The 19,823-nt window shown below is 46.0% G+C and overlaps 1 long non-coding RNA gene across 1 annotated transcript; it reads left to right on the top strand.

Annotated features, from left to right (window-relative positions):
• Nucleotides 1-14,504: 14,504 nt before the first annotated feature.
• LOC124504597 (uncharacterized) lies at nt 14,505-18,540 on the top strand. The gene is made up of 3 exons (XR_006960492.1): nt 14,505-14,800; nt 15,500-15,641; nt 18,216-18,540. It is a non-coding gene; the product is annotated as an uncharacterized LOC124504597 (long non-coding RNA).
• The last annotated feature ends 1,283 nt before the right edge of the window (nt 18,541-19,823 follow it).

Raw genomic sequence — 19,823 nt, 5'->3', positions numbered from 1 at the left:
GGAGCCTGGAGCCTGCTTCGGATTCTGTGTCTCCCTCTCTCTCTGCCTCACCCCTGCTCATGCTCTGTCTCTCTCTCTGTCAAAAATAAGTAAACACTGGGGCGCCTGGGTGGCGCAGTCGGTTGAGCGTCCGACTTCAGCCAGGTCACGATCTCGCAGTCCGTGAGTTCAGCCCCGCGTCAGGCTCTGGGCTGATGGCTCGGAGCCTGGAGCCTGTTTCCGGTTCTGTGTCTCCCTCTCTCTCTGCCCCTCCCCTGTTCATGCTCTGTCTCTCTCTGTCCCAAAAATAAATAAACGTTGAAAAAAAAAATAAGTAAACATTAAAAAAAAATTTTTTTAAAGAATATCATATAGTTGCAATCATGGTATGTAGACTTCTCAAATTGGATTCTTCCACTTAGAAATATGCATTTAAGTTTTCTCCATGTCTTTTTTGTGGCTTATAGTCATTTCTTTGGAGCATGGAATGGTAATCCATCGTCTGTCTGTAGCGCAATTCATCCATTCACCTACTGAAGGGTATCTTCGTTGCTTCCCAAAACATCCCCTTGGTTGCTACTCTAAACATCTGGGCAGGTTGTTTTCAACTCCTTTGGGTAAACACCAAAGAGCACAATCGCTGGACTGCATGGTAAGTGTATATTTGGTTTTGTAAGAAACTGCCCAGCTGTCTTCCAAAGTGGCTGTACCATTTTGCATTCCCTTTAGCAATGAATGAGAGTTCCTGTTTCCTCACATCCTTGTCAGCATTTGGTTTTGTCGGTGTTTTGGATTTGGGCCATTCTAATAGGTCTGCTGTGGTATCACTTTTTTTCAATTTGCATTTCCCTGATGACTTAAGAAGTAGAGCATCTCTTCCCACGTTTATTTGTCATCTGTACGTCTTCCTTGCTGAGTTGTCTGTTAAGATGACCCACTTTTAAAAGTTTTCTCATTTTGAGTTTTAAGAATCACTTGTGTGTGTGTATATATATGTAGATACATAGTTAGATAGATAGATAACAGTCCTTTATCAGACGTGTCTTTTGCAAATGTTTTCTCCCAATATGAGGCTTGTCTTCACATTCTCTTGATGCCGTCTTTCACATAACAGAAGATTTTAATTTTAGTGAAGCCCAGCTTATCAATGCTTTCCTTCATGCATTGTGCCCTTGTGTTGTATCTAAAAAGTCATCACCATACCCAAGATCATCTAGGTTTTTTCCTGTGTTATCCTCTAGAAGTTCATAGTTTTGCATCTAAGTCTATGATCCATTGTGAGCTAAGTTTGGTGAGGGGTGCAAAGTCTGTGTCTAGACCCCCTGTTTTTGCATGTGGATGTCCCTTGTTCTAGCACCACTATTGAAAAGGCTGTTTCTGTTCCATTGTATTCCCTTTGTGGCTTTGCCAAAGTTGAGTTCGCTATACTTACGTGGGTCTATTTCTGGGCTCTCTATTCTGTCCCACTGATAATTTATCTGTTCTTTTCCCAATACCACACTGTTTCAATTACCACAGCTTTATAGTAAGTCTTGAAATTGGGAAATTGGGTAGTGTCAGTCCTCCAACTTTGTCCTTCTCCTTCCATATTGTGTTGGCCATTCTGGGTCTTTTGACTCTCCATAGAAACCTTAGAATCAGGTTGTTGATATCCATAAAATAACCTGCTGAGCTTTTGATTGAGATCACGTTGAATCCATAGACCAAGTTGGGAAGGGTTGACACCTTGACAATATTGAGTCTTCCTATCCATGGATCTTTCTCCATTTATTTTGTTCTTTGGCTTTATTCATCAGAGCTTGGAGTTTTCCTCATAAGTATATATGTCAGATTTATACCTAAGTGTTTTCATGTGTTGGGTGCTAGTGTAAATGATATTGTGTTTCTAATTTAAGTCCTACTTGTTTGTTGTTGGTATATAGGAAAGCAATTGACTTTTGTATACTGATCTTGTCTTCTGCAATCTTGCTATAGTCTTTTAATAGTTCCAGGAGTTTTTCCTTGATTTTTTTGGGTGTTCCTCATAGATAATCATATCATCTTGGAAGAAAAATAATTGTATATCTTGCTTCTCAATCTGCATACCTTTTCCTTTCTTATTGTATTGGTATTGTAACCAGTATGATGTTGCAAAGAAGTGGTGAGAGGGAACATCCTTGTCTTGTACTAATGCCCTTTTCACCATATTGTAGTGCCTTTTAATCTCTCTCTCTCTCTCTCTCTATATATATATATATAATCTTTATATATATATAAATATATATATAATCTTTATATATATAAATATATATATATAATCTTTATATATATATATAAATATATATATAATCTTTATATATATATATAAATATATATATATATATATAAATATATATATATATATATTTATATATATATAAATTGAAAGTTTGTTTATTTATTTTGAGAGAGAGAGAGAGGAGCAGAGAGGGAGAGAGAATCCCAAGCTCTGACAGCATGGAGTCTGACTTGAGGCTGGATCCCACAATCTCGAATGCTTAACTGACTGAGCCATGAAGGTGCCCCATAATCTTTTAAATTGGGGGGGGGTGGCTCCTGGATGGCTCAGTCAAAGATCCGACTTTGGCTCAGGTCATGATCTCATAGTTCATGGGTCCGAGCCCCGCAATGAGCTCTGTGTTGACAGCTCAGAGCCTAGAGCGTGCTTCGGACTCTGTGTCTCCCTCTCTCTCTGCCCCTCCCCTACCCACTCCCTATCTCTCTCTTTCTCAAAAAAGAATAAATACTAAAATTTTTTAAAATAAATAGATTAGGTAAGCAAGCATTTTATTTTAAAATGTTTATAACAGATGTGTCTGTCAAGCATCCATTCTGCCCTTGCTCATTTCCAATGGCCCTGAATTTGTGTTTGGTGATCTATATGGTTCTAAGGAATTTGACCGCAGTTCCAGCTCTAGCTTTTGAGAAATGGACCAGCAGCATCCCCTAAGCCACAGTAACTGGTTTATAAATAGGCCTGTGTCCTAGCTGGTCTAATCTGAGTGGCACACAGATGGTTTTATTTGCCTTCTTTATGGTACAGTATAAAGATGGAAAGCCTGGAGCCGTTGCAACCATTTTGCCACTATGAGGGAGGTCAATTTGGGGGTGAAACTAAACACTAAACACAGAAATAGACCAAACACAAAATATTTGCAGGAAATGAAACCAGGGCCCTGTTTAACCATAACCAAACATTCTGTTACGTTATCCATAAAATCCTGTCATTTCTAAGCCACTCTGAGTTTAGTTTTCTGCCACCTGTCACAGAAAGCATAATTGACTGATACATTTTTGTCTGATTAATATATTTTTCTTATAAACAACTCAGAAAATTCTGAAAAATATAAAGAAGAAAATAAAATTCATCAATAATTCTACTACCCAGAAAAATTATGGCTAACATTTTGGGGATGCCTTTGCAGTTTTTATTGCGGAGAAATTAAACATAAATATTATATACTAAAACTTTATCTCTTGATTTTATTTCCTGAACATTGTATTATATGAAAATTTACATTGCCCTATGTAATCATCACAAATTTTTTTTTTAATTTTTTTTTTCAACGTGTATTTATTTTTGGGACAGAGAGAGACAGAGCATGAACAGGGGAGGGGCAGAGAGAGAGGGAGACACAGTATCAGAAACAGGCTCCAGGCTCTGAGCCATCAGCCCAGAGCCCGACGCGGGGCTCGAACTCACAGACCGCGAGATCGTGACCTGGCTGAAGTCGGACGCTTAACCGACTGCGCCACCCAGGCGCCCCACAAATTTTTTTTTTAAATGGCAGTATGTTTCAACCACTTATGTATATAGATATTTTTTTCAAAGCTGCTGAAATGAAACTTAGTGTTTGGGCTTATTTTTGTGTATTCTTTTGTAATATCTTGCAATTTCACTTTCTATCACTTGTGTTATATAAGATAGATATATCTTCATTAAACGATCATTTACTGAGCACTTACTACAAGCTGGTGGTAGGTTGTGGGGCTAATGCATAAAAACCAACCCCAGTCCCTGCCCTCAGGGGCCTCATAGTCTGGTGCGGAAGGCAGACATTTAGGTTTGACTATGTGTCAAACCACAGAGATAAATTCATTATTACACAATGAGGCTTCTGTTAAAGGGGAGGGAATCTTCGATGTTAGAATGGTGTGAAGTGTTCCGTGCAGAAATCGTGTTTGAGTGGATTAGGCAAAGAGAGCTGGATTGAGGGAGGGGGATGGGTAGGGGAGACTCTTCTCTGCAGAAGAACAAGAATGGGTAAAGGCCACAGATCAGGAAGTAGCCATGCACATTTGAGGATGTGGAAGGTCACCATGGTTGCAATCCTGGGAGGACAGAGCGGAGGGGAGAGGCTGAGAAGAGATGGTGGGGGTGAGGTTGAAGGGGGGAGGAGAAGTTGATAGGAGGGCAAGGACCAGACCAGGAAGAACCTTCTCTTTTCTCTTCATTTTTTCCCCCTTTTATCCTGACTGAGATAAATGGGAGACATCAAAGGGTTTTGGCAGGGAGCTGATAGCATTGATCCTTGGCCTGCAAAGCGTATTATGACAGGGTAGGTGGGAGGATACCAGGTGACAAGTTCCACCATCTAGAGTGATATGGCCATTGGTTTGGGCAGGCGGTGGGAGAGGTGGAGGAGAAACTATGAGTAGGAGACGCTGATCCCTATGGAGGGGGCCTGGTGACAGGTGGATGTGGTGAGTGGAGGACACACTTTGCTAGTGGGTTCATGGGAATAGATGGAGGGGTGCATTGAGAGAGAGGGTCATGAGTATAGATAGTATGCTCCAGGAGAGACTGAGGCGAAGCAGCTCACATGGCATGGGCTGGGCAGCCTATAGCTCACAGGAGAGGTCTAGGCTGGAGAGACACATTGTAAATCATCAAAGACAAGATGGAAATTGCAGTCTTGGGTGTGGAAGAGAGTGTCCTTCACAAAGGAGGATGCAAGTGAGATTCCCATTCACAAAATGGTCTTCAGGAACACCACGGTTTTTTTTTCTTTTCTCTGAAGTATAGTTGATATACACTATCGGATTAGTTTATATTAGTTTCAGGAGAACAATGTAGTGATTCACCATTTCTACACACCACAAAGTTACAGCCAAGATAAGTGTAGTTACTATCTGTCACCATCTGAAGTTATTACAATGTCATCGACTATGCTACTATATTACTTTTCATCCCAGTGACTTACTGATTTTCTAACTGGGAGTTTACAACTCTTATTCTCCTTCTATTTTACCCACCCCCATCCCTCCCCCTCCAGCAAACACCAGTTTGTTCTCTGTATTTATGAGTCTGTTTCTGTTTTGGTTTTTGTTTGTTTGTTTGGTTGGTTGTTTTTGTTTTTAGATGCTACATGGGGCCCCTGGGTGGCTCAGTCGGCTAAGCGTCTGACTTCAGCTCAGGTCATGATCTCACTGCTCGTGAGTTTGAGCCCCGCGTCGGGCTCTGTGCTGACAGCTCAGAACCTGGAACTTGCTTCCAATTCTGTGTCTCCCTCTCTCTCTGCCCCTCTCCCACTCCTGCTCTCTTTCTCTCAAAAATGAATAAATGTTAAAAAAAGATCTGTTTTTAGATTACACATGTAAGTAAACTCATATGGTATTTGTTTTTCTCTGCCTGACTTAGTTTACTTAGCATAATGCCCTCTCGGTCCATCCATATTGTCACAAAAGGCAAGATCTCATGCTTTTTTATGGGTGAATAATATTCCTGTGTGTGTGTGTGTGTGTGTGTGTGTGTGTGTGCACGCACGTGTGTGTACTTTGTCCACTCATCTATCAACAGACATTTGGGTTGCTCAAGGGCAGATGACTGGGTGGGAAGGATAAATCCCCAAGAAGCAGCAGAGAAGTCCAAGAATAAAGTGAAGAGTGCAGCATCTTGTCGTCTATAGTAAGAGAGTGCGTCGAGAAACACAGAGTCATAACAAACATCTAGGTCTGCAGAGAGGTCTGCATGGATGAGCACTGATACATGCTCTTGGATTTTGTAGCATTTTGGCTTTTAGTGACTCTAGCAAGTCCTATTTTGGGGATATGATGGGGGCAGAAGCCCAGTTGTGGTATGAGGAGAGGTTGGGAGAAAAAGGAATGGAAACAGATCTTATGAAAAACTTCCAGGAATTTTGCTGGGAAGGGGAGCAGAGAGTTAGGGCTAATGTGGTTCTCAACTTGTCTGTCCACAAGAATTATGTGAAGTGCTTTAGAAAATCCCAGTGCCAAGGCGACCCACTAGACCTAGAGTCACTAGGAGTTGGACCCAAGCACCGGGGCAGTTTATAAAACTCCCAGATGACTCCAATGCACAACCCAAACAGACAATTACCAGGTTAGAAGGAGATATGAGGTTGAAATTATATACAAATACATTTTAAGGACTGCAGAGCCTTGAATGTGCTTAATTGTTGATAGGAGGGGTCTAGGTGGGAGGGAAGAGTAGACACAGTTGTTTGTGTAATCCTGAGCTGCAGGAGAAAGAAACCCATAGAAGCAGTGGAATGCATTATGCTTTTAACTGCACCATGGGTTACCTTGATGTTTAGAAACATATTTTAATCTGCATTTCTATAATTATCCAAAGTCAAGAGTAAAGTTGCTTTTTAAAGCATTTCCTTTTTAAAAAATTTTTTCTAATGTTTTATTTATTGTTGAGAGACAGAGAGAGAGAGAGAGCATGAGTGGAGAAGGAGCAGAGCAAGAGAGGGACACAGAATCCAAAGCAGGCTCCAGGCTCTGAGCTGTCAGCACAGAGCCCGACATGGGGCTCGAACCCACAAGCTGCAAGATCGTGACCTGAGCCGAAGTCAGACGCTCAGCTGACTGAGTCACCCAGGCGCCCTTAAAGCATTTCCTATAGAAAAGAATGCAGCTAAGCATTTTCCACATACCTTTTTTCCTTTTCCTGAGTTTTTCATCCAGGTGATGGTTGCAAAATAATTATTTTTTACACACTGTATTTTCCTTTTAAAATTCACTTCTGACATTTGCATTTAATTTTGTCAAGATGGTTTAAGCCAACTGTTTAGATTTAACTCTGGATGTAATTTATTTAAATGCTGCCTACTGCTATGATGTCCCTATGACATCCCCACTCTTGGTCTGAAATTCCTCCCTCATTTGGTATGTGTGTTCAAAAAGGTATAGAGCATGATATTTTCTGAACTCTTGAGTAACTGAAAATATTTTCTTCTTACCTTCACAAGTAAAAAACAACCATAAGCATAGAATTCTTATATTTCAATATTCTCCATAAATACTCGGCCAATATTATTTTCTGTTCCACGATAGCTAACTTGGTTTCCTACCTGTATACTTGCAAGGTGTGTTCCTGATATCTTATGTTTACAACAAATTTCCAGAAGGTGGCTCTTTGTTGTTGGTCTAGCTTGGGACATGGTGAACACTTAAGGTTTTGAGGACATTTTTTTTCCTCAAAAAAGTGTTCTTTAGTTCTGATTCTGATTATTACTCTGGTTTGAGCAGTTTTGGTTTATTCCTCGGGAACACTGTCAGCCTTAGACACAATCTTCGTTCTTTGTCCTTCATGTCTCTTATTTTTTCTGTTTTCATTTGACCGTTTTCCTTTGCATTCGGGAAGAAGTTTTCGAGTGTATTCTCCAGTTACCAACTGTGTCCTTCTGCAATTTCCATTCTCTTTTTTGCTGCCTTCAATGTACTGGGATTCTATTTTGCATTAGCTTGTAATCTTCCATAATTGTACTCCTCTCCTCTTTACCGTTTTGCATTCTTTTAAAAATCATAGCCCATCTCACCTTAGGCGTTCTGTTACTATGTCAACGAGACCGTATCTTCTGGCATTCTTTCGGAGCTGTCATTTTAGAGGTCTGCTATTTTCCAGAGTCTTTAAGATGATGCAATGTGTCTCTTGTTCTGTGATTTGTTTTTCCCAGTAAAACACCTCGCTAACCAACATGTTTGCAAATATTCCGTATGCAGATTGCCTGTGTATGCCCTCTGTACCCTTAGGCTTGTGGTCAATTCCCTGTTTCTTTCAACCGGTCTGTTTGTCAGGCTGATATAGACTCAGGCTGTGGCTGAATTCCCAGTGTCTGCTCGTTCCCCACCCCACTGGCTTAACTGGCCCGAGAGAGCATCTTCTCCTGCCTGCAGTTTAACCTTCTCTGTCACACTGAGCATAGGGCTGCATGAACCCCCGTAAGCTCCAGCATTCGTGGCAATGGGAACTCACCCTGCTTCTGTCACTCTACGTTCGTTCCCTCGCTGTCCTTTTCTTCTCACGCTCGGGCCTTTCAGGAGGCAATGGTTCTGCTGCAGAACTGCGTCTGCAGTCCCTGCTTCTAGTCCCTGCACCCAGGTTCTGGCCAGTTTTATCCCCGGATTTGCAGCCTCTGGTGGTGGAAGCAAGTCCTGATCTGGGGAAGGGGCACACTTGCGGACGGAAGTGCCTGAACCACAGAAGGGCAGCTGACTGGCTTCCCTACTGATGCTGATCTTGTAGCCCTGAAGCAAAGCAGAGAGATGAGCAGATGAGCCTTGCTTCCCACCCCACCGGCCGCTTTCCTCCAAGTTCTACACGATCTGTAGCCCATGGGTCTTCTCAGATTCTACCAATGTCTGAAATGTTGGCATCGTGAGTTGTTCTCCTTTTCTATCTTGGTCAGAACATTAAATGGGAGGCCAGCAGAGTTTTCAATGAAGCACTTAAATTGAGGCCAGATGCCATTTTGTGCTTTTCTTTTAAAATTTGAGTGCTGGCTCCACAGAAATAAATCTCAACCGAGTAAGATGAAAGCTTTGGGCAAAGGTGAGGAAATGGTGGGAGCCAGCCCGATCATGTGCAGCAGGTGGCTTGTGGACGGGTGCCCCTCCGCACGAATCAGCTTTTCTTTTGCTGCCCTCTGAAGGACTTAACCATTCCAGGCTCTCTCGCACCTCTCAGACTGTGTAGATCTCTCCTCTCTTGGGGATTCTGAGATCTCGTACATCTCCTTAAACGGTTCCATCCCTTGTAATAGGGTGTTTAAAGTGTGCTTAGACATGAGTGCTGCTGAAGCTAACTGCACGGGAAGAAGTTAGAGGGGAGGATGCTGGCAGACCGAGACCCTTGGGGGTGCCTCAACAAGACAGATGGGTGCCCACCAGACACTGCATAGACTCAGCTGGTCGCCTGATAGAAACACCTATGGATCAACAGAAGGGAGCTGCCCGGAGGGCTCTCTGGAGTAGTTGCCAGAAGCACATAGTGTATTTGGAAGTCAGAGTCCATTCCATTCATTTAGTAGGAGCCAACCATACTTCAGAGTAGGGTATTGGGAATACACTAGTGAACATGACGTATGCTCTACCCTTAAGCAGCTTACAGTTTATTGGGGGGGGGGGAGGAGAGACAAGTGGCCAGGAAACCCTATGTGTTAAGACCTGAAATCGAGGTAACTCTGTGGTACTATGAGAGAGCAAAGGAGGGAACAATTTAATCTCAGCAGATCAAGGACGAATTCCTAAAGGAAGCAATGCACAAACTCTAGAAAGAAAAAGGACATAAAGAAAAGAGTCCATATTTTAAAAAGCTCTCGTATAGAAGGATACATTCCTGGGTTTAAAAAGACCTAAGTCTGCAAGATCAAAGCAGACACCAAGATCCACTCACGTTCATGTTTATGGAAGGTACACATGTGGTGAGCAGCGAACAGCACACGTTCCGGAGCCAGACCATTTGTGGTTGAAGTCTGGCTCCATCACGTAGGAGCTGTTTGAATTTAGGCCATCTGCTTAATCGCTGGGCCTCAGCTTTCTCATCTGTAAAATGGAAATAACAGGAATACTTACCTCAAAATGTGGTTGTGGGCATTAAACGAGTTAACACACGAAAGTTGTTGAGATCAGTGCCCAGCATTGAACATTAGGTGCTGGTAGGCACATTCTTATCAACTTATGGAGCCTCGGGGGCGCCTGGGTGGCTAAGTTTGGTGAAGCGTCCAACTTTGGCTCAGGTCATGATCTTGCGGTCTGTGGGTTCGAGCCCCGCGTCGGGCTGTGTGCTGACAGCTCAGAGCCTGGAGCCTGCTTCGGATTCTGTGTCTCTGTCTCTCTGCCCCTCCCCTGCTCGCTCTCTCTCTCTCTCAAAAATAAATAAATGTTAAAAAAAGGTTTTTTTAATTACAGGGCCTCAGAGTAAAAGGGAAGATCTTTTGGACTTCCAGATGAAAAGAACACGATATGTTAAGAGTAATATCTGACTTCTTATCTGCACCCATGGACCTTAGGAGATGGTCAAAACCCCAATAACTAGCAAATCTACACCGAAACAAAAGGGATTGATAGTGGCCATGTACAATAAATGCTGAATAATGATTCTGAAAATAACAGTATGGATCATACAGACTGTAAAGGACATTCTAATAATGTCCTAGAGCTAAATATCTTTAAGAAAATGAGCTGGTAAAATGGGGAAGGAAAAACCTCGTAAAGATCATTTTGGGGGAAAGAGGACTAAGGAGAAGTAAAATGTTTGCAATATCTCATATTGAGACTTGGAGAGAGGGAGGAAGACAGTCCTGGCAATAGAAAGAGTTGGTATTTTGACAGATGCAAAAACAAAGAATCATGCACCATGGGGCACCTGGGTGGCTCAGTTGGTTAAGCGTCCAACTTCAGCTCACAGTTTGTGAGTTCAAGCCCCATGTCAGGCTCTGTGCTGACAGCTCAGAGCCTGGAACCTCTTCAGATTCTGTGTCTCCTTCTCTCTCTCTCTCTTTCTCTCTCTCTCTCTCTCTCTCAAAATTAAATAAATGTTAATTTTTTTTTAAAAAAAGAAGAATTATGTACCAGATTAAGGGCACTTGGAAAAGAAAGATAACCATTGATTTTCCCCTTTTAACATTCACTTTAATTTAGGGTTTTGATAAGCTACATTCACAATGTTTGCACTTTGAGTACAATTGCTTTTTGAGTTAGTACTGTCAATAGGACATAAATTATTTGAAAATTCTGATTATAAGAGTATAATTAATGATTGGAGCAAAATGTAGACACGAGCGATACAGTTTATGGAGGAAGTATGGAACAATTTATTATTTACACTTGCCTTTATTTTCATCTCACTCAAACATTGTTGTTCCGTTATATCAATCAGGCCTTCAAAATAATTACTAAATTCAGACATCTTTGATATTTTTCTAACTTTCAGTATTGCAAAGACCATAGCTTTGCACATTAAAAAAAAAACAAAAAACAAAAACAAAAAAACAAACAAACAAAAAAAAAACTGTGGTCATTGTAAAGGTTTATCTACCAGGCCAGGAGGATAGAATATATATATTTACCAGTATGTTAGCTTGAGTTAAACTTTTAAATATTTAAACATGTATTATGTTTGGCCTCCATTTGTACACTTGACCTGGACCCTGCAAATGTTCAGGGATGGACCCATTGCTCAGAGCGTAGCTACCACTGTGCCTTTAGTATCCTGTCAGAGACAACCTGCTTCAGTGAGCATTATATAATTGAAAAGCTATTAGTAATTCCCGTACGAAGGGGTTATAATGTATACTTACATTCCTGAAGACAGAGTTCAGCACTAGGTTGGAAAGAAGAGAAACCTTTAAACAGTGGAGGGGGGCGGGAATCTGAATTAATGAGGGATCTCCGTGGCACTTTCCGGCCACAGAGCCTTTGTGCTAGTTAGTACATTGCACAACGTGCTCTTTCTAGTGTTCGAGGGGCTCGCTGATGAATGTTCTGGAGTAGCCCTGACCCTGCTTAACATGAGATGTTCCTGTGAAGTTCCTTAAGGACACCATGGTCTGCTCATCTTTCTACTTCCAGATCTGGAATAGTTGAGACCAAGTAAGTGTTTGTTGAATTGGAAGTTTCCAGGGGTTCTGGAAGCCAGACTGCCTTGGGTCCAGAGCCTCCTTGTGGCATAAAGTTCCTGGTGGTCCCTGGGTAGAAACTCCATTTCTTTGGGTCTCAGTTCTGTTGTCTGGAGAATACTAGCACATACCTCAGAGGGTGATGGTAAAGATGAAATGAATGTATACATTCAAAGGAAACAGATCAGCGGGAACTAGAGAAACATTCGCTGTTATTAAGCAGGGTTAATAAATGGTTCAATTCAACACATATCAGTCGAATATCTGTCTTCCACCAGGGTGACGGAGGGCACACACAGGTCTGTCATGGGCCAGGCATTGTGCTTGGTTGTGAATATCAGCCTAAACGGGACCCAGTCTCTGCCTTTTTGGGGGTTCATATAGTAAGAGATTCAGATAATCTTTTATAACGTGGTCCTGGAAACTCCACGCCGGAGGTCTCGGGCAGGTGGAAATTATTTCCTAAAAAAGTGGGGTCGAAACTGATAGAAACTCTTTACGCTTCTTGGGGAACGTGAGGAATCAAGATCCATTCAGGTAGTAATGGCATTTGATTTTGTTTGCTTGAAATGTCAGGTATTTAAGGAAAAACAGTTGCAGGTTTGGGGATGAGCACTCATGACCGGGGGCAGTGGTTGCACAGACCACAGCCTTGCAGTCCCCATCCGTGGTCTCTGTTTTAAGGCTCACTTGGGTGTCCTGTGCGTTTTAGCTTTTGCATCCAAACGAGCACCATCTCTGGGGTTCCAGAGTGTTGCTTTATCTTTTGAAACATTTCTTCCTCTTCTAGACACTTCTTCACAAGCTTCCTGTTGCCATCAGAACCAACACATCCTGCAGAGGCTTCCGGCTCATGGATCAAGCGTGTGCAACAGGGGAGTCAAGTTGCATTGAATGCTTCCCAGAGGAGTTCTTTCTTCCTCCCTTTTTCTTCCCTTGCTGGCTTCCTTCTTGTCCCTTATCTCTGCACCCTTCCCCACTTGCCCCAAATCCTCAGACTTCCTCTGTAGATGCCAAGTGATGATTTCAGAGACTGTGAGTCCAAGGGCCTCTATTTGGGCAGGACCCTTATGGGTCTCCTTCTGCTCTGGATAAAGCAGGTATTCTGACCCAGTCATACAGGCAGGGTAAATCTGTAGGTAATTAAAGAGCTCCCAAATCTCCCTTCTGTCCTATGAATACTTCCCATGGGGGAGAGGGATCTCCATTTCATAACCCTCACTCCCTGAGATCAGAGCAATGAAGACTGCTGGAGTTCCAAATGCTAAATGAGAGGAGATAAACATTACTCACTGATACCGCAGTATGCGTTAACCTCTCAGCTACCCCTGCCTCCCAGGGGTTCTACAGGTAGGAGACCCCAAACATGTGACTTTTATAGGAGCTAAGGAAACTGGAGAGTGGGGAATATTACCTGAAGGACAGAAGTGTATGCCACGGTAGAGAGTCTCTGTTGACATGGGCTTAGAGCATCTGAAAATGGAGGCAAACCGGTTTCCTCTCTCCCTGCTTCCTTCCTTCCTCTCTCCCTGCTTCCTTCCTCCCTCCCTCCCTCCCTTGCTTCCTTCCCTCCTTCCTTCCTTCCTTCCCTCCTTCCTTCTTTCCTTCCTTCCTTTCCTCACTCTCCCCTCTCTCCATTTCTCTTTCCCTCCCTCCCTTTCTCTTTCTTCCTTTCTTCCTTTCTTTCTTTCTCTCTCTTTCTGTCTTCTTTCCTTCTTTCTTTCTCCTCCCAATCTCTTGATCCTTCCATTCATTCATCTATCCCTTTAACAAGAATTCTGAGGGCTTCTCACAGCCAGGCTATGTTACTTCCACATTCTGGGGATTCCGGGATGAATATTGCCCACGAGGAGCTCAGTGCAGATGGAAGGCCAGAGCAAGCAATAATCAAACTGTAACACTAAGAAGCACTATTAGAGCTGGGGACACCTCACGCCCTTTCTGCTGAGGTCAGAGACATTTTCGCAGGATGTGTGAGCAGGAACCGGAAGGTGAATATAGATTTTCCAGGGGGGCTTGGTTAGGGAGGGACTCTAGCCAATGCTGGCATGAGAGCCCGAACTTGTCCAGGAGGGGGCAGCTCCCTATGTGCAGGGGGGGTAGCATGAGAGACTGGTGGAGGGCGAGGCGTGAGAACGGACCGTGCTGGGACCGTGAGGAGCCCAGTCACTGTCTGGGATGGTGGAGCTATTGAGGGCTTAAGGCAGAAAGCACGGGATGGAGCTCCCAGTAAGCATCTGTACGCTGGGACAGTCTGATCGACGGCACTCATGGTTTTCTTATAAAATACGTGTTTTAAAGTTTAAGGATGAGGAAATGGAAAGGAGGATGTTAAACCAAGAATGTTGAGGTGAAGAAGCACTCCGAGGGTGCTGTGAATTTCCCTCCAAGCTGGGTATTTCGAGAGGACGGAAAGCCTGCTGAGGACCTGTCATTCCCCCCTGCGAACATGGCAATCAAACAAAGTGAAGCTATGACAAATGGGGAACACGTAGTCAACACGATAATTAAGACCCCAATCCAGTAACTCAGGTTTCATTTTTCTTGGGTTTTCCTGCTTGGCTTTGACAATGTCTGAATGAAGTCTAATTCGCCAGAGCCTGCTTTGCCATCGGCCGCTGGTACCAATCTTAGTTTCCTTGAGATCCATCCTTTTGTAGGAGAGGGAAGAAAAGGAAGTCTAAATATTCTGCCAGTGGCCAGAGCTGGGGAAGGGACGCTGCAGAGGGCACAGAAATTCATCTGTGGGGGGCTGTCCTTATCTGTTCCATTTTCCTTAAGGCACCATAGAGGTTTCATCAGAGATCCCGGAGGGTCTTCTGTGGGGCCACTGGAAGCATGTGGAAATGTGGCCCAAGGATGTCATTCTCCAGAGTTAGCCTGCCAGCAGGCTCGGCCTCCCGTGGGTCCTCCGCAAGGCCTCCTGAAAGCTGGAGGTAATGGGAAAATAATCCGGTGGGGAAGGGAGGGGAAGAAGCACACGTATGACTTTTGGCACTTCCAGAGTGAGATTCCCAAGCTGCCTGTGGCGGTCTCAGATGGGCAGGAAGGCCAAGGTTCTCTCGGGTTCTCCGGTTGTTCCTGCTACGATCTGTTGTTTATTTACTTTTGCATTTCAGTGGCTTCTGATTCATGGCAGCAGGTGGGGAGAAAGGGAAAGGAAGGGACAGCAGCTTCCGTGGGGCCTGGGAGTCTCTCCCGAGTGACAGCTTTCTCACGTGGTGGCACGGAGGGCTCGCGCGTTGCAGGCACAGCGAGCGGCCACCAGGGGGCGGGCTGTCAGGGCCACAGGCGAGCTGCCGCTCTCTGTGGTCGGCGTCCCACACAGGATGGCTGCGGGGCTGCCCCAGGTTTGCCTCGCTAAACCGAAACTTCGAGAAACCAAGGGCTCTGGACGTATTACAATGTCTGGCTCTTGAGAGGTGCTCTGTAAATCCTAGGGCCCAAGCTGACGGTGGCTCAGGCTTTTAGAGCCCCCTCATTTACAGACGGTGAAAACGGCGTGACTGTATCATGCATGTTCAGAAGTCACCTCCTGGCAGAAGCAGGACATGTTTGTACCACGCTGATTCGGTTTACTTGTTTACTTATGTTTCGAGTTTGTTCTGTTGTCTTTGTGCCTGTTTCTAAAATAGAGCCAGCCGGTGGTAGTCTGCGGGTTCAAGACTGGGCAGCACGCATATTCCTTTTGCACCGTGGGGGCACGGCCGGGCTGAGGCGGGTCGTTTTTGAGGGCAGTGGGCAGCGGCGACCTGAACTTGCACATGACCACCGAGAGTAAGTGTTCCTTGTGCTTTGTGCCCTGGGCACCTGGCCTGCCTAGCCCCCGGCCCTGGTCCCTCAGCACGGCTCCCAACGAGGAGATAGCTGGTCAGGAACAGATTCTAGAAGGTAGAGCGTGCGCAAAATGGGAGGGCATGACCTGCAAGACTGACAGAGGCAGCCTGAAACGCCGTTTTGCTTCCCCAAGGTCAGGTTTAATTCTGTCTTGGATCTCAGGTCAGCTTTGGCTCCAAACAAATTTGGACCAAAGCTCAGGTATTTGAGGTCAGCTACACCCGGTCACACTGATTCCTCCTAGGGCACTGGGTCACCCCAAGGGCACCCCTTCCTGCCCCGTGCCCCGTTGCCCATTTTCTCTCTCTTGTCCCATCAGTTCCCTGCTCCCCGAGCTCCCCTGTCCCTCCACTCTCCTCCCCGCCCCTTGCCACTGTAGCCACTGGAGCCCTCCATCTGGCTTCCCATCATCCTTTACCATTTTTTAGCTACATTTTGTTTTTAAGTCTAATTTTACGACTCAACCTCGTGGTCTCCTCACTCAGCTAGAAGTCAGAGATTCCCATCAGCTCTTTTACTTGGTTTTAATCACCTCCTTCTTCCATGACCCCCACTCCGGGTTCAAACCTCACATCTTCTCCCTCATCGTCTCAAGCTACCTGTAAATATTTCACTCCCCAGTGCTCACAGCGGCCCTTACTCCCATTTCGCAGGGGAATGAAAGGGAAGCCTCTCAGGAGTGACCATTCCTCTATGGCCACTGGCTACTTCTCTATACCTTTCTGCACCTGTACTTCCTTCCTTCCCCTGGGCTCCGAGCAGCGGGGCCAAGTCATTCAGCTCTGCCCTCGCCCCTTGCCCACCTGCCTGCTTCTGAGTCTCCCAGGTCAGACTTCCTCTTCCGGTGTCTTGACCTCTTCCCACTGCTCACTCTCCTCCCAAGCTTAGAAACGATCGAAATTCCTTCCCATCCCTGAACTCCCCCTCTCTCGACCACACTCTCGCGCCCAACTCCCACCAAATTTCTCTTTCTCCTTCCGTGCACCCTTTCCAGAGCAATTTTCACTGGCTGTCTCCATTCCCTCACCTGACATTCACTCCCTGACCCCATCCAAAATGTGTCTGGTCCCAACTGATGCCAGCCTAGCCAAGAGCAGCGACGGGAAAATTATTTCCTAAGCTGTGAGCTGGGGTTCAGCAAGGGCATCCGTTAGGAAATGGTGAAGTTCAGATTCGGACTTGGGTTTTATTTGTTAAATATCTATGCTTTTCCCACAAGTCGATGCTGACGGGGAGGGGCTGGCAGCAGGTGCCTTAGATCCCTTGCAGGGTTTCATCTAAAAGGCAGGCTTGGGGGTGGGTGGCTGGTGGCTGTGAGCGCCATAGAAGTTAGGGAAAGTGGTGTTCTGGTTATTGGAACTCATGCTCACCCCTCTCTTCAGTACTCACTCCCCACCACCCTCACTAAAGCACGCACTCACCCTAGAGACCCACACGCGTCACGTTCACTATTTATCTCGCGTGCTTAGCAGAACACATTGTGTGCACCCCCAAATTCTTTGCTGAGTGAGTGGAAGACGAGGTGGAAAAAGAGGGCAATGCCAACAGTATCTCCCGGGTCTGCAAGTGGGGAGAAAGTGCCCTCCTGACTGTCAGCCCTTTGGAAGAAGACCATTCTTGGGCACTGTGTCGGGGACTCCTGGGGCCGGTGACTGGGCAAGAGAGAGAGGCAGTGACCTGTGCCCAGGCCTGGGGTGCAGCCCAGCTCTGCTAGCCCCTGACCCTGATCTGGAAAATGGGACAATCACGGCGTCCACCTCAGGGGGTTGCTGGAGACTATAGGGTATAAGCCACATGCCTTAATGTGGCTGCTGATGCTGCTGTTTGGGTGACAATGGTGACGGTGGGGATGAGGGTGATGACGAAGTTGTAATTCTGCTGTCAACACAGTGCACTCAGTAAACAACGATTGAGCACCTACTGCATACGATGAAGTGTCCCGGCAGGGGAGCACAGGGATAAACAAGGCAGCCCCCTGCCCTTGAGAGGGAGGAGCCCGGACTTCTTTAAACCTGGGGGTCACCCTAAAGCTCCCAGACTCTGTGGCTTTAGGAGGATGGCCCTTCTTAACGGGCGGACACTCCTGGCCTTGCAAGAGCCTTTGAGGAGAGACCCCTCCAGGATCTCAGGGGTCTCTCAGGGAGCCCCATTTCCTGCTCTTTTCCAGAAAGAGAACTGTCAGCAGCTTTTGACTCTGTCTTCCCGGGGCAGCCAGGGTTATGAGAAAGCCACGGGGTGGGGCCCCGGGGAAGGATCACATTACCTGACTTGGAGCCCCTGCTTGGTAACGGGAGCTTGAGAAGCCATCACTTTCCACTGCCGACCTTGGGGGGAGGGCAGACGGTCGAGGGGCCCTCGGACGAAGCCCCAGGCTTTGGGATAGTCCCTGCCCTTGGGTTCAATCCAGAAGCTCCAGGGGCTTGAGGGTGTGGTGCTGCTTTCTAGATCAACAGAGCAGTCCTTTCATTTACTCCCTGTTGCCAAATGGACTTTTGACTTCTTCTCTGTACCCAGGACCCCCAGGCGGCAGGAGGCGAAGCCCAGAGCCCAGGGCAGCCCCAGCTGTCTGCCTCGAAGAGCCACCGACAACCAGCCTCTGCTCGAGCAGGCATTCAGGCTTCTGATTTCCGATCAGTTATTCCGTTTGGGTCTTGCAGGAATCCTTGTTTTTACGGGCATTTAAAAAAATTACAGAGATGCTAAAGGTCTGGGCCATCTGGGACACGAGTCATTTCTTTCCTGACCTCTTCCATCACGAGGGGCACCCAGTGGCTAAGTTGATGTGATTTATCGTTCTTAAAACACTCAGGTACTCTAAAGGTGAATTTGGGAATGCCTCTCTTTTTTCTATTTGTTTTTGTTCATCTCTTTACCTCTGCTTCATTGCAAACTCCCTCTAAGTTGGATTCTAGTTGCCTCAAGAGTTTCACGGAGGCTTTTTTGGTGCAGTGGTTCTGTGCTTGAAGTTAGGAATTGGCATACGGGCCTCCACTGCCAGCCCTACTGGTGATAAATGCGTCATGCTGTCCTCAGGAAAGAGGTGATAAAAGACATTTAAACAGAAAAACTGAGGCTAACTCAGGGAAGATATCTTTGGCTCCCTGGGAGGCCACTGTCCCGTCACTTTGTCCCGGTATCGTTCCAAATTCGGGCCAGGTGCGCATCCTGGAGGAATCCCAGGTTTCCCTTCTAAATCTGTGGCATCCACTAAAATCCGAAAAAGCCAGGCATTGCTTCTAGGACAAACTGCAAACCCTCAGTGGGGCACACAGGATCCTTCCCCACCCCCTCAGCCTGCCTCTCCAGCTTTGGCTTTATCCCATTCCCTGCTTCCCCCGGCATGCCCCAGCCCCGGAAAACCCCCAGGACCCACCGGGGTCTCTGAGAAAGTTCTGTGTGTTCCTCTGAAAGGGGCGTCGCTGCCCTGCTATGCCCTCTGGTAGGGACCCTCCGGCCTCATTAGAGTCATACATGCCATGTCCCTCCTTCAGCAGTGGGCTCTGAGTGTCTCCTGGAAAGGGACAGCATTGTGCCCATCTCTGTCCCCCCAGCCCTCAGCACGGCGCCTGGCTCCCAGCACGGGAGCCAGGAAGAGCTGCCTGGATGGCATGAGGGGCCCAGCGTGTGACAGTGAGGGGACGTGTGGTGCTCTGACTCCCCAGGTGGGTTTGGACATCTGTTTGCCTGCGGCTCCTAGAAGGTCTCGGTGGCTCGAGCCTTGCACCAGTAGCTTTTGAGCAGAAGGGGTCTCTCTAATCGCAGGACACAGGTTCCCGAGGCCGCAGCCAAAGGAAGCTGCCCAGAGGGGCATCTTCCAGTGAGGGACAGAAGCCAGACTTCCTTGAAACTCTGGCTTGTGCTTGTTAGTTGCTACTTTGGGAGGGAGTCAGCACCTCTCCTTTCTCCAAAGAACCGCCCCTAAATTTGGCCTCCTTCTGGAAGGCAGCTTTCAAGACCTCCTCCCCATAGAAGACAGCTTCTCTCTTCTTCCCTCTTACCCCCTAAATTCACCTGTCCTTTTCCTTAGAAATGCAGACAAGGAGTTTCTTTTCATAATAATGTGTGTGTGTGTGTGTGTGTAACAACATATAATTGGGAAGTCCTCCCTGAACTGAATTTTGC

The sequence above is a fragment of the Lynx rufus genome, unplaced genomic scaffold (genome assembly GCF_022079265.1).
Source record: "Lynx rufus isolate CCGP_SWC_20201006 ecotype Redwood Valley unplaced genomic scaffold, mLynRuf1.p SCAF_9, whole genome shotgun sequence".
Taxonomy (NCBI): Eukaryota; Metazoa; Chordata; class Mammalia; order Carnivora; family Felidae; genus Lynx; species Lynx rufus.
The sequence above is the reverse complement of the archived record's forward strand: the minus strand, read 5'-3'. Positions and strand labels throughout refer to the sequence as shown.